We start from the raw sequence: 15,484 nt of genomic DNA, 5'->3' as shown, positions 1-15,484 counted from the left end.
TCTCTGTAACAGAAATCATTTCTTTATGAAGGCAGAGTGACCACAAAAAGAAACTTTCTTTTTGAAGTCCGAGGGTTCCCCCCCACCCCATGACATGGAGGACCCTAGGCGGGAGGCCTCCATGTCATGGGGTGGGGGGGAGCTCTATGGCTTCAAAAAGAAATATATACTTTTTGAAGTCACTCTGCCTTCATAAAGAAATAATGTCCATTATGGTTCTGTCCTTAACTGAAATAATTTCTTAGTTAGAGTGACTTTAAAAAGAAACAATGGGGCTCATTCTGACCATGCCGGTCTGGAAACAACAGTGCTGGTAATCTTACCAGCATCGTTGTTTCTGCACCGGCATATTACAGGTCTGCTGGCTGGGGCCACCATACCCGACAGGTCTGACCATACCGTTAACAACAGCACCAGTGCTTCCGTGTCCCCATTCCTGTAGAGTCCTATGGGACCCCACAGGAATGGGGATTAACGAAAAATAACCGGCGCCTGACTTCCTGGCCACCAGGCTTAAACTAGCCTAGTGGCACCGGGAAGTCAGGCGCCGGTAATTTTTACGGGTCCGGCAGAAACCGGCCGGTAGCACTAGCACGGTTACCGCCAGACCCGTAATGAGCCTCAATTTCTTTTTGAAGCAATACGGCTCTCCTCACTCCCATGACATGTGTGTGTGTGAGTGTATGGTGAAAGGGTGCAATCAAATGTATGGGTGCTGAGTGTGCATGTACGGTGAACGGGTGCACATTTAAATGTATGGGTGGCTGCATGGGTGTGCCTGTATGGTGAAAGGGTGCACACTTAAATGTATAGGTGGCTGCCTGTGTGAGTTTATGGTGAAAGGGTGCACACTGAAATGTATGAGTGGGTGCCTGTATGGTGAAAGGGTGCACACTTAAATGTACAGGTGGCTGTCTGGTTGTGCCTGTATGGTGAAAGGGTGCACACTTAAATGTATGGATGGCTGCCTGGGTGTGCCTGTATGGTGAAAGAGGGCCCACTTAAATGTATCGATGGCTGGGTGTGTATATGGCAAATGGTGTTGTTGAACTGGATATTAAATTATGTCTCCTATTATAACGATTTGTATGTATATTGGCCTACGCCAAGTTGCTTAAAATTGTACGCGAATAACTCTCTACAGCAAGGTCTTGACCTTAGAAATTGATGTAAGCCGCCATCTTGAATCAAGCCTCCATTTTGGGTTAGAACCGCCATTTTTGGGTTTTTGTACAAAGTCACCCTGTAATCTAAAACGGCCGTCTCATGTGCCCTTGTTCTTGCCTTAACCTCTCCAACCTCTGTAGGAGAGTTAATGTCCAACCTGCCTTCAGGCTACATGTTAGGGTCATGTAGATCTTGTCCTTTGTTGACCTCCGGAGCAGGGGATTACTTGAATTAGCAATGCTAAACTACAAGTATACAAGAACAGTAATGCTATCCGTATATAATACGTGAAACATTTGTTTGGTCTGTATTAAAACATCATGTAAAGAGTGGAAATGTTAAATTAAAGAATAATGGAGTGTGTTAGTAAATATATTCAAAAGTAAACCGCATGCACGAGATATGTAAATTAGGAAAGTGAACCTGGTGCGACCCTAGCCCAGTGTATAATTAACCTGTAGGAGGCTGGACATCATTTTACAAATTGCATAAAAGCGTCGACGTCCAGCTAGGAAATTCTGTTCACTGCTCACATTGAACCCCACTGGTGTTCTCTGTGATGTGTTGACGGCCAAATAGCTATTTATGTACTTTGTTGAATACTGTTCAGTTTTGTAATAAAGATTCTGGGAATCTTTACAAGCCCGTGTCGGTGTATTTTCCTTTGCTTGGTGTAACAGCCGTAATATTGTATTTTTTCTGATTCCACAGATGGCGCCCGAATAGGACCCTCAAGATTGACTTCGTCTCGTTAAATGTTGGCTCGGCTATCAGACCGGGATCGGACGGTGCCAACAGAAACGGCCACTCTAGATGAGAAGCAAATTCCTCGACGAAACTGCACAATCCGATCCCTGGACGGTGAGCTGTAGCCCGAGATGACGTCTTGACGAGGGTCCATATATTTGAGGTAGGTAAATTTGCCGAAAATCACTAGACACGTGGGTCCTTAGCATTGTCCTTAGTAACCCAATCAGGCCTCCCAGTCCTTTGGTCAGGTGAATCGTGCCCAGATTCTTAATCTAACCCTGACAATTTGAATTTGGAGCATTGTACTCGCGAGCACAATTATTTAACCAGGTAACACCAGAACTTTGATATGTCTGGGAAATTGTCTGCCTGCTTTAGGGCATTATTCCGCAGCGACAGACAATCTTTGGAAGATAGCCGTCCCGCATCACAGGAGGGGTCGCCGGCATGTACTATGTACTGTAAGAAAAGCTTTGGTAGTATAGCATTTAATGACATTTGGCACAGACAAACCAGACATAATTTTAATCTTCGGTGGCCAACCAATGGTAGTTTTGAAATCCCTCGTATAGAATATTTAGAGCCTGTAGTAGTAAACAAAAAAGGCTAGACCTGCAGCATTTGACGCGTTTCACAGTTTGAAAACAGAAGCTTTGCAGCAACAAAAGAGAGAAACACATGCGTAAACATATGACAAGTGTCAAAAAGGCACCGTTATATGATCAAAATAAACAATTGGAGTCAGTTAGGAACACGGACAGGGCGTTTCAATTAGGCATTCAGAAAATCTACTCTTCAAAAGATTTTCATACGTCAGATGAATTGATTAATAAACTTTTGCATGAACGAAGGCCCGATGCCTCCGCACCACCTCCGTACGTCCCTCCTCCTGGCGCTTTGCCCCTTCCTGTTGTAGTTCCCCCTCCTACAGTTCCTCTGGTCCTCCCTGCTGTTCTTCCTGTTGTTCTTCCAGCCGTCGCCCCTTTGCCTGCCCCCTTGCCTTCACCAGTTGTTATTCAGAATGTGCCTACTCTTCCAAGGGTTGTGACTCGTAATACTGTGTCCCCAGACAAAAAGAGTGAATTGACTGCTTGGGCTAAACATTGTATGGAGAAGGGTGAACAAGCTGATGTTTTTTCCACACTCAAAAATTTAAAAGATATTCCTGAGAAAAATGTTTTTATCGAAGGATTAGGGACTCATTTGAGTATAATGTGGAATAGACTAAATGATGTAGATTTCCCACAAGGGTTACGGGATTTGAACACCTTAGCGTTGTCCAGAGATACTGCGGAGAAGGTATATGAGCATGTTGAGAAGATTTTTGAGTATAGGAAGGTGTTGGAAGAGTTACAGAATGAGGAAGCAGATGGTGGTAGTTTAGGTATTATGTACTTACAGAAACGGTTTTCTCCTCATCTAGAATTAAAAGGAGAGGAAGCGCGAATTTGTATAAAGGATGCGATAAGATGGATTTCGGATATGTTGATAACTCCAGATGAAGTATATGACACATATAGTCAGTATACGTTAGAAATGCAAAAGAAAGTGATACAGGTGATGTAGAGCACCTGCAGAATGAGTGTGTAAGAAGAAAGATTTGTTGTCCCGCAGAATTGTTGAGTGTTTATAAGAGAGCCTTTTCGATTGATACTTCTTCGACTGCCTTAACGCTTGATTTGGCTCTGTTGCTTAGTAAGCGTTCGGAGCTGCCTACTTCTCAGTTGCCTATGAGAGAAGTCCCTCCGACATTTGTCCCGAATGTTGAGATTGCGGCCGATGCTGGACGAGGAATAGTCGCCGGAGAAATTCCTGCACATTACATTTCACAGTTTGTTCACGTTCCGTTTTCAAGACAGGAAGTGAACACCATAAAGCAATCTATTCCCAATATAAGAAAGAATCTGACCGGATTCTATAAAGAAATAGAGTCGGTTCTACAGTCGTTGGTATTCACTTTAAGTGATATTGGCTTATTATTTTCCGTACTCCTGCCAGTTGATTTGTGGAAACAGATTAGGACTATAGATGACATACCTGGGTTGGGAGATACATGGGATAACATCGTTAGGCTAGACAGAGAAAGACCAGCTGGCGAACGACCACCTCAAGTGATATTAACCTTGCCTGATAGAATTATTGTAAAATTGAAAACTATGGTTCCAGAAAAAAGAATAATTTGGGACATGTTTACAGCCTGTGTCCAAGGAAAGTCTGAGAGTGCTACCGATTTCTTCAATCGGTTTGAGCAGGTATTCTCAGATTTCAGTGGACAAGACTTAGGCACAGAGTCAGGGAAAAGGTTGTTTGTTGACAAATTTGTACGTGGATTGCTGCCTATGTCTTCTGAAAGCGCTTGGCAGGCGAAGTCTCAATCAGAAGTACTGCATATGGCTCAGTACTGTGAAAATCATGTAAATACTGAAAAGGAAAAACTTGAGAAAAAAAAGGGTGACCTGAAAACTAAAGTTTTATTACAGCAGATTGTTAGAAACCCTAGAGGGGGTAATCAATTTAGAGGTCAGTACATTCCACAGGGAAGTGCGCCCTTGGCTCCGGTAACCATTAACCAGTGTGCCTATTGCCGGCAGGAAGGCCACTGGCGCGCACAATGTCCAACCTTACAGCAAAGGTCATTTGGAAACATGGGTAGACGATCCAGAGGTCGCCCAGGTACAGGGGGCCCTGGCAGACGTCAATTTACACCAGAATCACAGCAACCTCCCTCACAAGATAAGCAAGTTTCGAATATGGATAATAGAAACATTTTTGATCACCCTCCTGCCGCGTACCTCTCTGAAGAGCTTCCTTTTGATAAGATTCTGTTTCGCTAGGATTGCCCGAAGCAGGATTTGGAACCTACGCCTATTCCCATTCATCAGAAAGGCCCCTACGTTGAGATGGCCGCGGGAAATAGGAAGCATCTATGTTTAGTAGATACGGGAGCACAGAAATGTTCCATTGATCATTCACGGGTTCCAAATATTCCCCTGTCAGGGCAATCCAACGTTTCCGTAGGGTTTTCAGGCACACCTGTAGTTTGTCCGGTCTCTTTGCCGGTACCGATAACACTGGGTCCCTTCATGGAACAGTGTCCATTTCTACTTACCACAAACTGTGGGGAGAACTTGCTGGGGCTAAATTTGTTGAAGGCATTGCATGCAGTAATACATTGTTCTCCGGACGGAATTCGGCTAACAATTTCACCTCAGCAATCACTCGCCTCTCAGTTTTTGACTCGAACTTTACCGCCAGAATTTAATAATGTTCCAGAATGCTTATGGGCAATTGATGATAATGATGTGGGCATTCTTCAAATTGAATCTGTTAAAATTATTTTGAAACATGGAGTAGAATTGCCTCGCATCCCGCAATATAAGATCTCAGTTGAAGGCAAACAGGCTTTGAAATGTATAGTTTCTGATTTTGTACATCGTGGAGTAATTGAGGAGATTACGGGTAGCATATGTAACAGCCCCATTTTGCCAGTATACAAAAAAGGTGATAATGCGATTCCCTTTCATTTTATAATTGATTTACGCGCTATTAACAAAATTGTGGCTCCTCAATTTCCTATCGTACCTGATGTTACAACGATACTAACCATGATTCCAGCTTCTGCCACTCATTTTAGCGTTGTTGATCTTAAAAACGCGTTTTTCAGTATTCCCATACACAAGGATAGCAGGTATTTGTTTGCGTTTACCCTAGGTGGACGCTCGTTTACATTTACTCGTGCACCACAAGGGTATACTGAGAGTCCAAGTATTTATATTAGGGCATTGAAAGAGCAGCTCGATACCCTCGAGTTGCCTACTACTTGTATATTACTGCAGTGTGTAGATGACCTCCTCTTGGCTGCTGATTCTGAGAGCGCCTGTAAAGAAGGCACTGTGTTGTTGCTTTGTCATCTAGCAAAACATGGCCACAAAGCTTCACTTAAAAAATTCCAATATTGTTGTCAGCAGGTCGCCTATTATCCTGTCAAAGGAGGGAAGACGTTTGACACCTGAACGAATAAAGACCATTTCTGGCATGTCTGTCCCAAATACGCAAAAGGAAGTTAGAGCCTTGATAGGTATGGCTTCTTATTGTAGATTGTGGATCCCTAACTTTTCGTTAACGATTAAACCAATGCTGGCTTTGACAAAGAAGGGCATTTCTTTGCCATTGCCATGGACTTTGGAACACCAGACAGCATTTGATTTGCTCAAATCCGCGCTGTGTTCAGCGCCGGTTTTAGGAACTCCGAATTATGACAAGGCCTTTGTATTGTTTGTGCATGAACGTGATGGATGTGCTTTGGCTGTGTTAACGCAGGAACATGGAGGGAAGAATAGGCCGTGCGGCTACTATTCCTCTGCCTTGATCCTGTAGCATGCGCTTTGCCAAGATGTTTGCACGCTGTTGCTGCTGCTGCTGCGTCTGTAAAACAGAGTGAGGGAATGGTCCTGGGTCATGCGTTAACCCTAATGGTACCTCACTCTGTAGATATTCTATTGAATAGAACTCAAACGCAACACCTCACTTCTGCACGATTGCCAAGATATGAACTAATCTTGTTTGCCCCCCACATTCAAATTCAGAGGTGTTGTGTATTAAATACAGCTGAACTTTTACCTATCTCGCAAGATACTGTTGATGGTGACGATACGTCACACGATTGCCTTTATATGACAGAACAAGAGACTAAAGAATCGATCCGAAAGACACGCCTTTGAATAGCCCACAAGGAGAGCTATTTTGTGATGGCTCTTGTTTTAAACTTCCAGACGGTACACCCACGGCTGCTTATGCTGTTACTACTTTAAGCACGGTTGTGGAAACTAAAAGAATTATGCATAACTCTGCGCAGGCCGCAGAAATTATAGCGTTAACTCGAGCTTGTGAACTTTCTGAAGGGCTTACAGTGAATATATATACTGATAGTCAGTATGCCTTTGGGGTGGCCCACAATTTCGGTAAACTTTGGAAAGAATGAGGTTTCTTGACCTCGCACGGAACGAAAATCCAGCATGGCACTTTAATAGTGCGATTACTTTCAGCACTTGCACTCCCTGTTCAGTTAGCTATCATAAAATGTTCAGCACATCAAAAGGTTATAGATGATGTAGGAAAAGGGAATGATTTCACCGATCAGATAGCTAGACAGACTGCCACTGATTTCAGTTCAGAAATGTATGCTGTAAAAGAAATTGTAAATGTTTGCACTTTGGGTGAAAGTATCGACGCTGTAAAAGATATTCAAGCAGATGCTACCATAGAAAAAACTAAGAGATGGATCGAGGGTGCAGGGAGATTGGACGACGATGGGTGTTGGGTAGACAATATTGAAGGGAAATGGTTACTCCCTGACGCCTACATTATAATGATGGTTATTATGGCTCATGGTCCGACATATGTTTGTGCGCGAAAATTGACAAAAATGCTACACAGTGTATGGGCCAATGATAAGATTTTCAGAACTGCGGAGCGTTTTGTCCAGAACTGCATGGTTTGCTTGCAGCACAATGTAGAAAAAGGTACCTCGACTCCTAGAGGAAGTTTCGCTCCACCTTCTGTCCCGTTTGGGGTTATTCACTTTGATTTTATTGAAATGGAACGGTGTAACAATCTTAAATATGTATTGGTTGTTATTTGTGCCTTTAGTAAGTGGGTTGAGGCCTTCCCGGTTAGAGATGCATCGGCCATAATCACGCCAAAAACTCTGTTGAAAGAGTTTTTTCCTAGGTTCGGGCTGCCGAGAGTCATCTGGTCTGATAATGGGCCACACTTTATTGCCACTGTAATCCTACAAATTTGCAAAGGATTACAGATTGACAAGCGGTTCCATTCAGCTAGACATGCCCAAAGTGCCGGATTAGTGGAAAGGCACAACGGCATTATAAAGAACAAACTCGCTAAGACGTGTGCTGGCACCAAGCTAAAATGGCCGGACGCCTTACCGATCGTGTTACTGTCGATGAGAACAACCCCTCAAACTAAGACTGGGCTCTCTCCCTTTGAGGTGGTAATGGGGAGACTGCTAATATTTGGGGTATGCCAAAAAGTCGCTCATTACGGGATATATAAAATGTGCTTCTTTCAGATTACTGTAACCAGTTGACTAAAAATCTGTTTTTAATTTATCACCAGGTGCGAGAGGCATTACCTGTGCGCTACGAGGGTCCTGGTCACAGTCTACGACCGGGGGACTGGATACTCACAAAGGTTTTTGAGAGGTCGCCTTGCCTTGCACCTCGGTGGAGGGGTCCCTACCAAGTCCTGCTAGTCACCCAGACTGCCGTGCGGGTAGCGGGTCATAAACACTGGATCCATGCTACACACACCAAACGGATCCCACAGCCTGTGCCATACGATACAGAAGACACAGAATCCCTTCCCACTGCTGTAACTAGCGTGCCTGAAACAGCAACAACCAACAAGGGAGAATCGGAGATCGCTTCAGAATCCGCAAGGCCAGACAAAACGGCCATCTTGTCTCCGCACTCCCCAACAGTGGAACTTCCGGATGAATCCTTTTCTGGTCCCATTTCCGTCCATTCGCCACTTCCAGGAGGAAGTGATGACACTTTGTTCTCACCAGAAACTGCAAAATATAATTTGCGCCCAAGAAAGTAAACGTACAGCATGGTCTGGCTGTGTGATTGAGAAAATCATTTGAGGGCTTACCTTTTTGGCCCGACTGTGTGGGAAGATTGTTGGCTAAGGGTTGTGGGAAAGACATTAAGAAGACACGTGACTGGAGTCGCCAGCAAACGAACAACTGGTGTTTTTTCGGTTGAAGACGACAATGCCTGCACCCGCTACCGCTCGTACTGAACTTTTAGATAAACATTTGACTAGCAGAGACAATGAACAAGCATGTAAGGGGACCCCCAAAGTATATTGTTGCCTTTTTGTGATAATTACTGGATTTTTAGTAACTGTTGGGTTTGGGTTATGGTATCTGGAGGAAGCATATCCGTTAGAGGACTTTTTACCTATTGAAAATGTATCTGTTATTCCCACTCCTTCTGTGCAATTGCATACTTTGTCGCCTAGGGATTCTTTGCATAGACGGAACTTTACGTTGGTAATTGCTGGGCCCTTGTTAACAGAAAAAACCATGTGCCATTTACCATCCATGTCTTGTTCTGTCCGCCAAATGCTCTAAAGGTCAGCCAGGTTGAGTCAACATAGACCAAAATTCTAGGGAGGGAGTGCTGAAGCCCAGTCAACTCAATGGTGTTGCGCCACTACTTGTGCGTAATGCCTGGATAACTCCTAGCCCTATTCTTCCTGTACTTATGTATGAGGCAGTACATGTGCATGAGGCACTCTGCCTCATACACAAGTACTGGGATGAAGTAGAGATACATGGAGGTAATGCCTGACCTAGCTACCTGTAATCTTCATTACTCCTAGTCCCACTCTTCCTCATCCCAGTACTTACCTATGAGGCAAGGAGCCTCATACATAAGCTCTGGGACAAGGAAGAGGGACATGGAGGTAATTCTGGGCCAAAGAGCTGATTTTGGAGGTTGGTGTAGGGGGTGGGAGGAAGAGGGGATGTATGGGGGAGTCGGGTTGTGCGATAAATCATAATGGTTGTCCATGTCCAGGCTAAGCAGGCATGATATGTGGTATTAGTGACTAGAGGAGCGCAAGGCGGTGCGAGAAAGAATAGCAACCGAGGAAACCCTAACATACAACAACATTTTTTAGGACGGGACCAACAGGAATGGGACCCAGAACAAATAGTCACCCGCAGTATGAAAGCACTGTGGTAAACCTTTCTGATTACCACCTTAGCCATATAGAGACCCAAATATTGGAAAAAGGTCTTGGTTTTGTGACAACTAACAAACATAACCATTTCAAGTTTAGATAAGAACTACCGGAATTTGTGAGGCAAATACATCTCAAACAATATTTTGAAGATAAAGTGGATTCCACCGAACCAGATAGTGGATTACACAATAAATCAAATTTTTGTCCTCCAACACATTTACAGACTGCAGAAGCCAGGGTCTTTGAGAATAGGGTGTTACAAGAGCTCACTGCATTAGAGAAAGACACAGAAAAAGAGAAGATCTTCCAACATCTAAACCAAGAAGAGAGAACCACACTAAAGGGACTTCTTTTCAATGTATCCATTATAATACGAAAAGCTGATAAGGGAGGAGCCACTGTCATTCTCAATAGAAAAGACTACATCGAGGAATGTATGAGACAACTAGGAGATGGCCAAAGCTATCAGAGATTAGATGATAATCCCACACAAAAAATGGAGGAAATGATCCATCTAAAGGTGACCAAAGCAGAGGAAAGGAGATGGATTACAAAGAAAGAAGCAGAATTCCTACGAGCAGACAAACCAAGGATACCGCAATTTTATATACTCCTGAAAATTCTCAAAGCCCTAATTACACATCCAGGGAGAACAATAGTGTCAGGTTGTGACTCTGTTAGAACCCCTATCCAAGTTCACGGACCACTTCATGCAACCAATGGTCAGAGAGATGTCTTCCTTTATCAAGGATACCACGCAGATCATAAAGAAAGTAGAAGGGAGACCTTTCAACTCAGCTGAAGAAATTTTGATATGTCTTGATGTGGTATCACTGTATACCAATATACCACTGAGGGCCTCACTTGAGGTCTTGGAAGAAAAACTACTTATGGGGAACAGAAACCGCCGAAACCCCGGCCTCGTTCATCCTTTGGTGCGCGGAAGTAGCACTAATGGAAAATGATTTCCATTTTAATGGATGCTACTATAAACAAACACAGGGAACGGCTATGGGGGCGACATTAGCCCCGAGCATCTCAAACCTCTATATGGAGGCCTTCAAAATAAGTGCGATCTATGGTGACAGCAACCCCTTCAGAGATAAGATCCAGGTCTGGAAAAGGTACATAGACGATATTTTACTAATTTGGAAGGGCGATGAGAGTGAAGCAATGTCTTTCTTCAAATGTCTAAATGAGCAAAATCAACATCTGAAGTTCACTGAAAATTACAGCAGAGAGGAAGTGAATTTCCTGGACATAACAATAAAAGTTGATATCAACAAAGGATAACTTTTCGTGAAACCCTATAAAAAGCCTACTGACCGCAAAGCATTATTGCATTATACTAGCTTCAATCCCAACCATACACGGGACAACTTGCCTTTTGGGCAGTTTCTACGGCTTAAGAAAAACAGTACAAACAGAGAAGACTATATAGAAGGGGCCAACAAATTGAGATCAAATCTACAAGAAAGAGGCTACCCCAAAAAATTGATAAACCGAGCTATGAAGAGGGCTGACAATAATCATCGGGAAGCGATACTTAAACAACAACCAGTATCTAAAAAAGAAAAAAAGAATGAAAAATTGGTTTTTGTCAACACGAACAGTAATCTGTCAAATCGGATAAGAAAAATCATATACCGAAACTGGACGATTATGGAAAAAGGAAAAAACCCATTGGAAAAACCACTAATAGCTTTCAGAAGAAGCAAGACCGTGAAGGATCAAATAATGCGCAATGATATCACAAAGCAATATAAAATCCAACCAACACTTACAGAGAGCTGGGGAATGAGAGCACTGGAGGGACATGTGCCATGTGGCCGCTGTACGTGCTGCCCACAAACAAAGAAAACAACCCAAATAGATTTAGGCCTAAGGAGTGACTGGAAACAGAAAACATTAACGAATTGTAACTCTAAATTTGTTGTATACGTTATATGGTGCCTCTGCAAAAAAATCTACATGGGGAAGACTGAAAGAAAAATAAAAACCAGGATAACAGAGCATAAGAGTTGCATTGGGAACAGAATCCATTCTGCAACAACGGTAGGACACTCCATTGAAATGATCCATAAGGCAGAAGAATTAAAGTGGTCTGTAGTGTATCAGGTAAAGGAGAGTAATGATACGAACATCGATAGGAGGAAATTACTAACAAAAGAAAACAAACTAATTTTCCTTACTAAATGCTGTGAGACGGGTCTCAACGAACGAGTGGAGTGACACCTTATAGACCAATGGGAATGGTCTATTGCAGGGTCCTCTACACAGAAATGTGCACTAAATGGAAGTTATATTGACGATAACACAGAAAGGTGCACACATGTAGAAAGTGCCTGCTCTAAAAGCAACTGAAGAAAAAATACAAATGCAAATGGAATTGATGCCGGATGCTGCTTGGCACAAAAAGATGCACAAAATGGAAGTTGCAATCTCTATAACACAGAATTGTGCACAAATGAGGAAAGTATCTGTCCAAAAAAACAACTGATGAAAATATGCTAACAGAATGATTTCGCTTCCCTCCCCTGGCGGATACAATATGAAAATATTGGGAGAGGACATGGACAAAACATATGCTGTATTTAAACATTGCAGGATTAGGAAATAAGAGCCTCATGAGCGATGCAGGAATGGCGGTTAAAGAAATACACAACACAGACCAACGAGGACAAGAAAAAAGGACCTTTGTTTCAGAGATGACGTGACGGCATCCGATTGGAGGAACTGGAGCTTGTCCACCAACAGGATCGTACAAAAGGATACAGAAATGGTCACAAGCCGGAAAGAGGAACCAGCTGGATGCAGACGGGCCCCCTCGACGGTGAAAGAAGAGACAGCAGAGCTCGGAAGAGACAAGGGAACGCCGGCAATGACCCGCAAGGCAGAGGGACCCAGCCATGAAGATAAAAGGTAAGGAAATAAGCGGGAGCACTGAACGGTAGACTAGAGGAGGGTCACAAAATAGCGTGGTGATTCTAAAGTAAATAAACAAATACTTTACCTTGATAGGTGCCCACGCTTATAAAACCTTATGGAATTGAAGGAAAATCAAGTGGGAACTCGGGGCGAGTAAGATCAAAATAAGTAAGTATGGCTCAATTACCCAATAGCCCATAAAAAGTAATTTAGTCCCAATCAGGAGATGGGAGATAGTACGTGAAACAGATTATAATTCTCACCCTGACTTCCTTAGAGTAGAAGGAGGTATCTACCTCGAATGAAAACCCCAGAGGAGTCGGAAGGAACTATAAACCACTGACGTAGCTGATTGTTTTCAGAAAAATGGGAACATTTAAATAAGGTACATCTCCCAGAACAATGTTACAGTTATATGGTGAACAACATTAAAAGGACAGAAATTATAAGTCCAATTGTGGGCACTTGTAAGCTATATCCCTGTACCTGTATGTTTCATAATAGGTGATCACAGAAAAGATAACATACCAGGATTGGGAATAAAAGAAGATTAAGAGATAGACATCTGGACGGATGTAAATAAACAACCAGTATACTAACATTAGAAGGTAAATAATGTACTTCTATTGCAGTATGATTCTTGAGAAAACTACAAGACCCTTATTAATAGCCCATGGAAGAACAGGGGAACTACTGTTTAATATAGAGAGGGTAGGTTACCAGATTAATGGTACACCACCTTATGAAATTATGCTGTGCTGTGATAATGTCCTCTATCAAGTCGTGCATGCCAGTACCAAATGAATGAGGGAAGTTAATTGCACTCATGGTAAATTAATACCCTAACTGTAGTAATAAACACTACATGTAAGTTGGTTTAATAATTAAATCCATTCTTCATATACTTGCTTCTCTCAGATACCGTTTTTTGGAAGTCTGGCTCAGAAAGGAAATTGACGCCAGTGGAACACATGAGTTCCGACCAAGAAATTTAAAAGAACACAAGAAGACCAAATGGCCACTACATAACAGACTGTTGCTATATGAAAATTAACCCCTGAAGAATTTCCTTGAATTGTGTAAATCGATATAGGAAAGAAACATGTTGGGTAGTGTGGATTGTAGAATGAGAGGATGTATGGATGACATGAGTATGAATTAATAGAACATCTAAAATGGGAATATTCGAGCACCCAGTAAAGAAATGAGAGGACATAAAAAACAAATTAAGAACTGAAAAGTCTGTCCTCTATTGATGAACTATTTGTGAGTAAAAATAGGTATTAGATAGCAGAGTGTTATGTAGGTCTTTGTTTCATGGTCAATGAGGCCAAAAATAGAGAAACATTTGCAATAATTGATCTTAGATAAAAGTGCAATAATCTGTATTATAAGAAATTGTGATTGTATGTTTTAGTGATGTTTTTATTGAGAGTAAATAAATTGATATTTTTGATTAAAAAAACTGTTTGGAATTAATATGTTGTGATATAATGAACTAAACAGCATGCATAAGTGAGTCAGAAAAAGATACTGGAGAAGCAAGGGACCCTTTAAGCATTAGTGTGGTTTATACTAGTTTTTTGATGTGTTGAGGGTTGTCTTAAAGAGGTCCAGAAAAATATTCCCTCTAGTCTCTCAAAGTGTTATATATTAGTGACTAGAGAGACATTGGTGCAGCCAGTCTAGTCATTCCTCAGTTTGGTATGACTTTCTTTAACTGAGCATTTCACATAAAGCAGTCCTGCTAAATGTAATTACCTGGCTAGATTAGCACTTGGGTGCTGCCAGTCTAGCCATTTCTTACTGCGGCATTGTACATTTTTCTGAGCATTTGTGATCAAATGATATGATAGGATATAAGTAATTTATAAGGCACCTGTACACAAGTGTTTCTACGCGTGACAAGACAAGGGAGGGAAGATAGAGGCAGGACAAGACAAATGATCTCACTAGGCCTTGTGTCATTGTGAGAACGAGAAGTGAAAGGGGAAAGTGGGGAAGTGCAAGGGAGAGGGGAGGGTAAAACAGGGCAGCAATGCTCTGAGAAAGTGCAGCCAGGGCAGCGCGGCTATGGGTAGTGCAAGGATAACAAGGGACTGCAGGGTTACAGTTACAGCCCCTAAGTGCATGGTAGGACTGGAGGCAGTGCAAGGGTGACTGATCAAGAAAGAGCCTGGACTCAGAGAGACTCTGAGGGTAGCCAAACAACCAGTCAGTACAGCAGACAGGTAGTTCAGCAGGTGAGGGAAAGAGAGAAAGCAGAGGAAAAGACGAAAGTTATGAGCTGCTTCTGAAACTTCAGGTGGTTCGGCTCAGGTTTTAGAGGGGCAGGGAGGCAATTCCAGTGGGAGGCACCTGCAGAGGAGAGAGATCTACCCCACACTTTCTGCCTGAAGAAGCGTCTAACCCCTAGAGAGTTGGAGGTAGCTGAGCGAAGGGCTTGAGAAGGAAGATATTTTGGAAGAGAGTGTTGGATGTAGTGTGGGCCCCGGCCCCAGAAAGCCTTGTGAACAATGCAAAGGGTCTTGAACTTGATCCTTACAGCCACCGGGAGCCAGTGGAGAGATTTCAGGGCTGGAGAGATATAATCCCTGGGCTTGAGGCCAAGGATAAGTCTTGCAGTCCTGTCCTGTATTAGTTGCAGATGTCAGAGAGTAGAGGAAGGCAGATTGAGAAAGAGGCTGTTGCAGTAGTCCAGCCTAGAGAGAACCATGGCTCTGTAGACAGTGAGCTTCTGGTGGAAAGAGAGAAAGGGAAGAGTGCCTTTGAGGAGGAGCAGCTTCTTGGTGACGTCTGAGATGTGAGGAGAGAAAGAGAGAGTGGCGTCGAAGATGACAGCAAGGTTTTTTGCCTTGCAGGAAGG

The sequence above is a fragment of the Ambystoma mexicanum genome, chromosome 11 (genome assembly GCF_040938575.1).
Source record: "Ambystoma mexicanum isolate Mex_15411 chromosome 11, UKY_AmexF1_1, whole genome shotgun sequence".
NCBI lineage: Eukaryota > Metazoa > Chordata > Amphibia > Caudata > Ambystomatidae > Ambystoma > Ambystoma mexicanum.
This window is presented reverse-complemented; position numbering follows the sequence as displayed.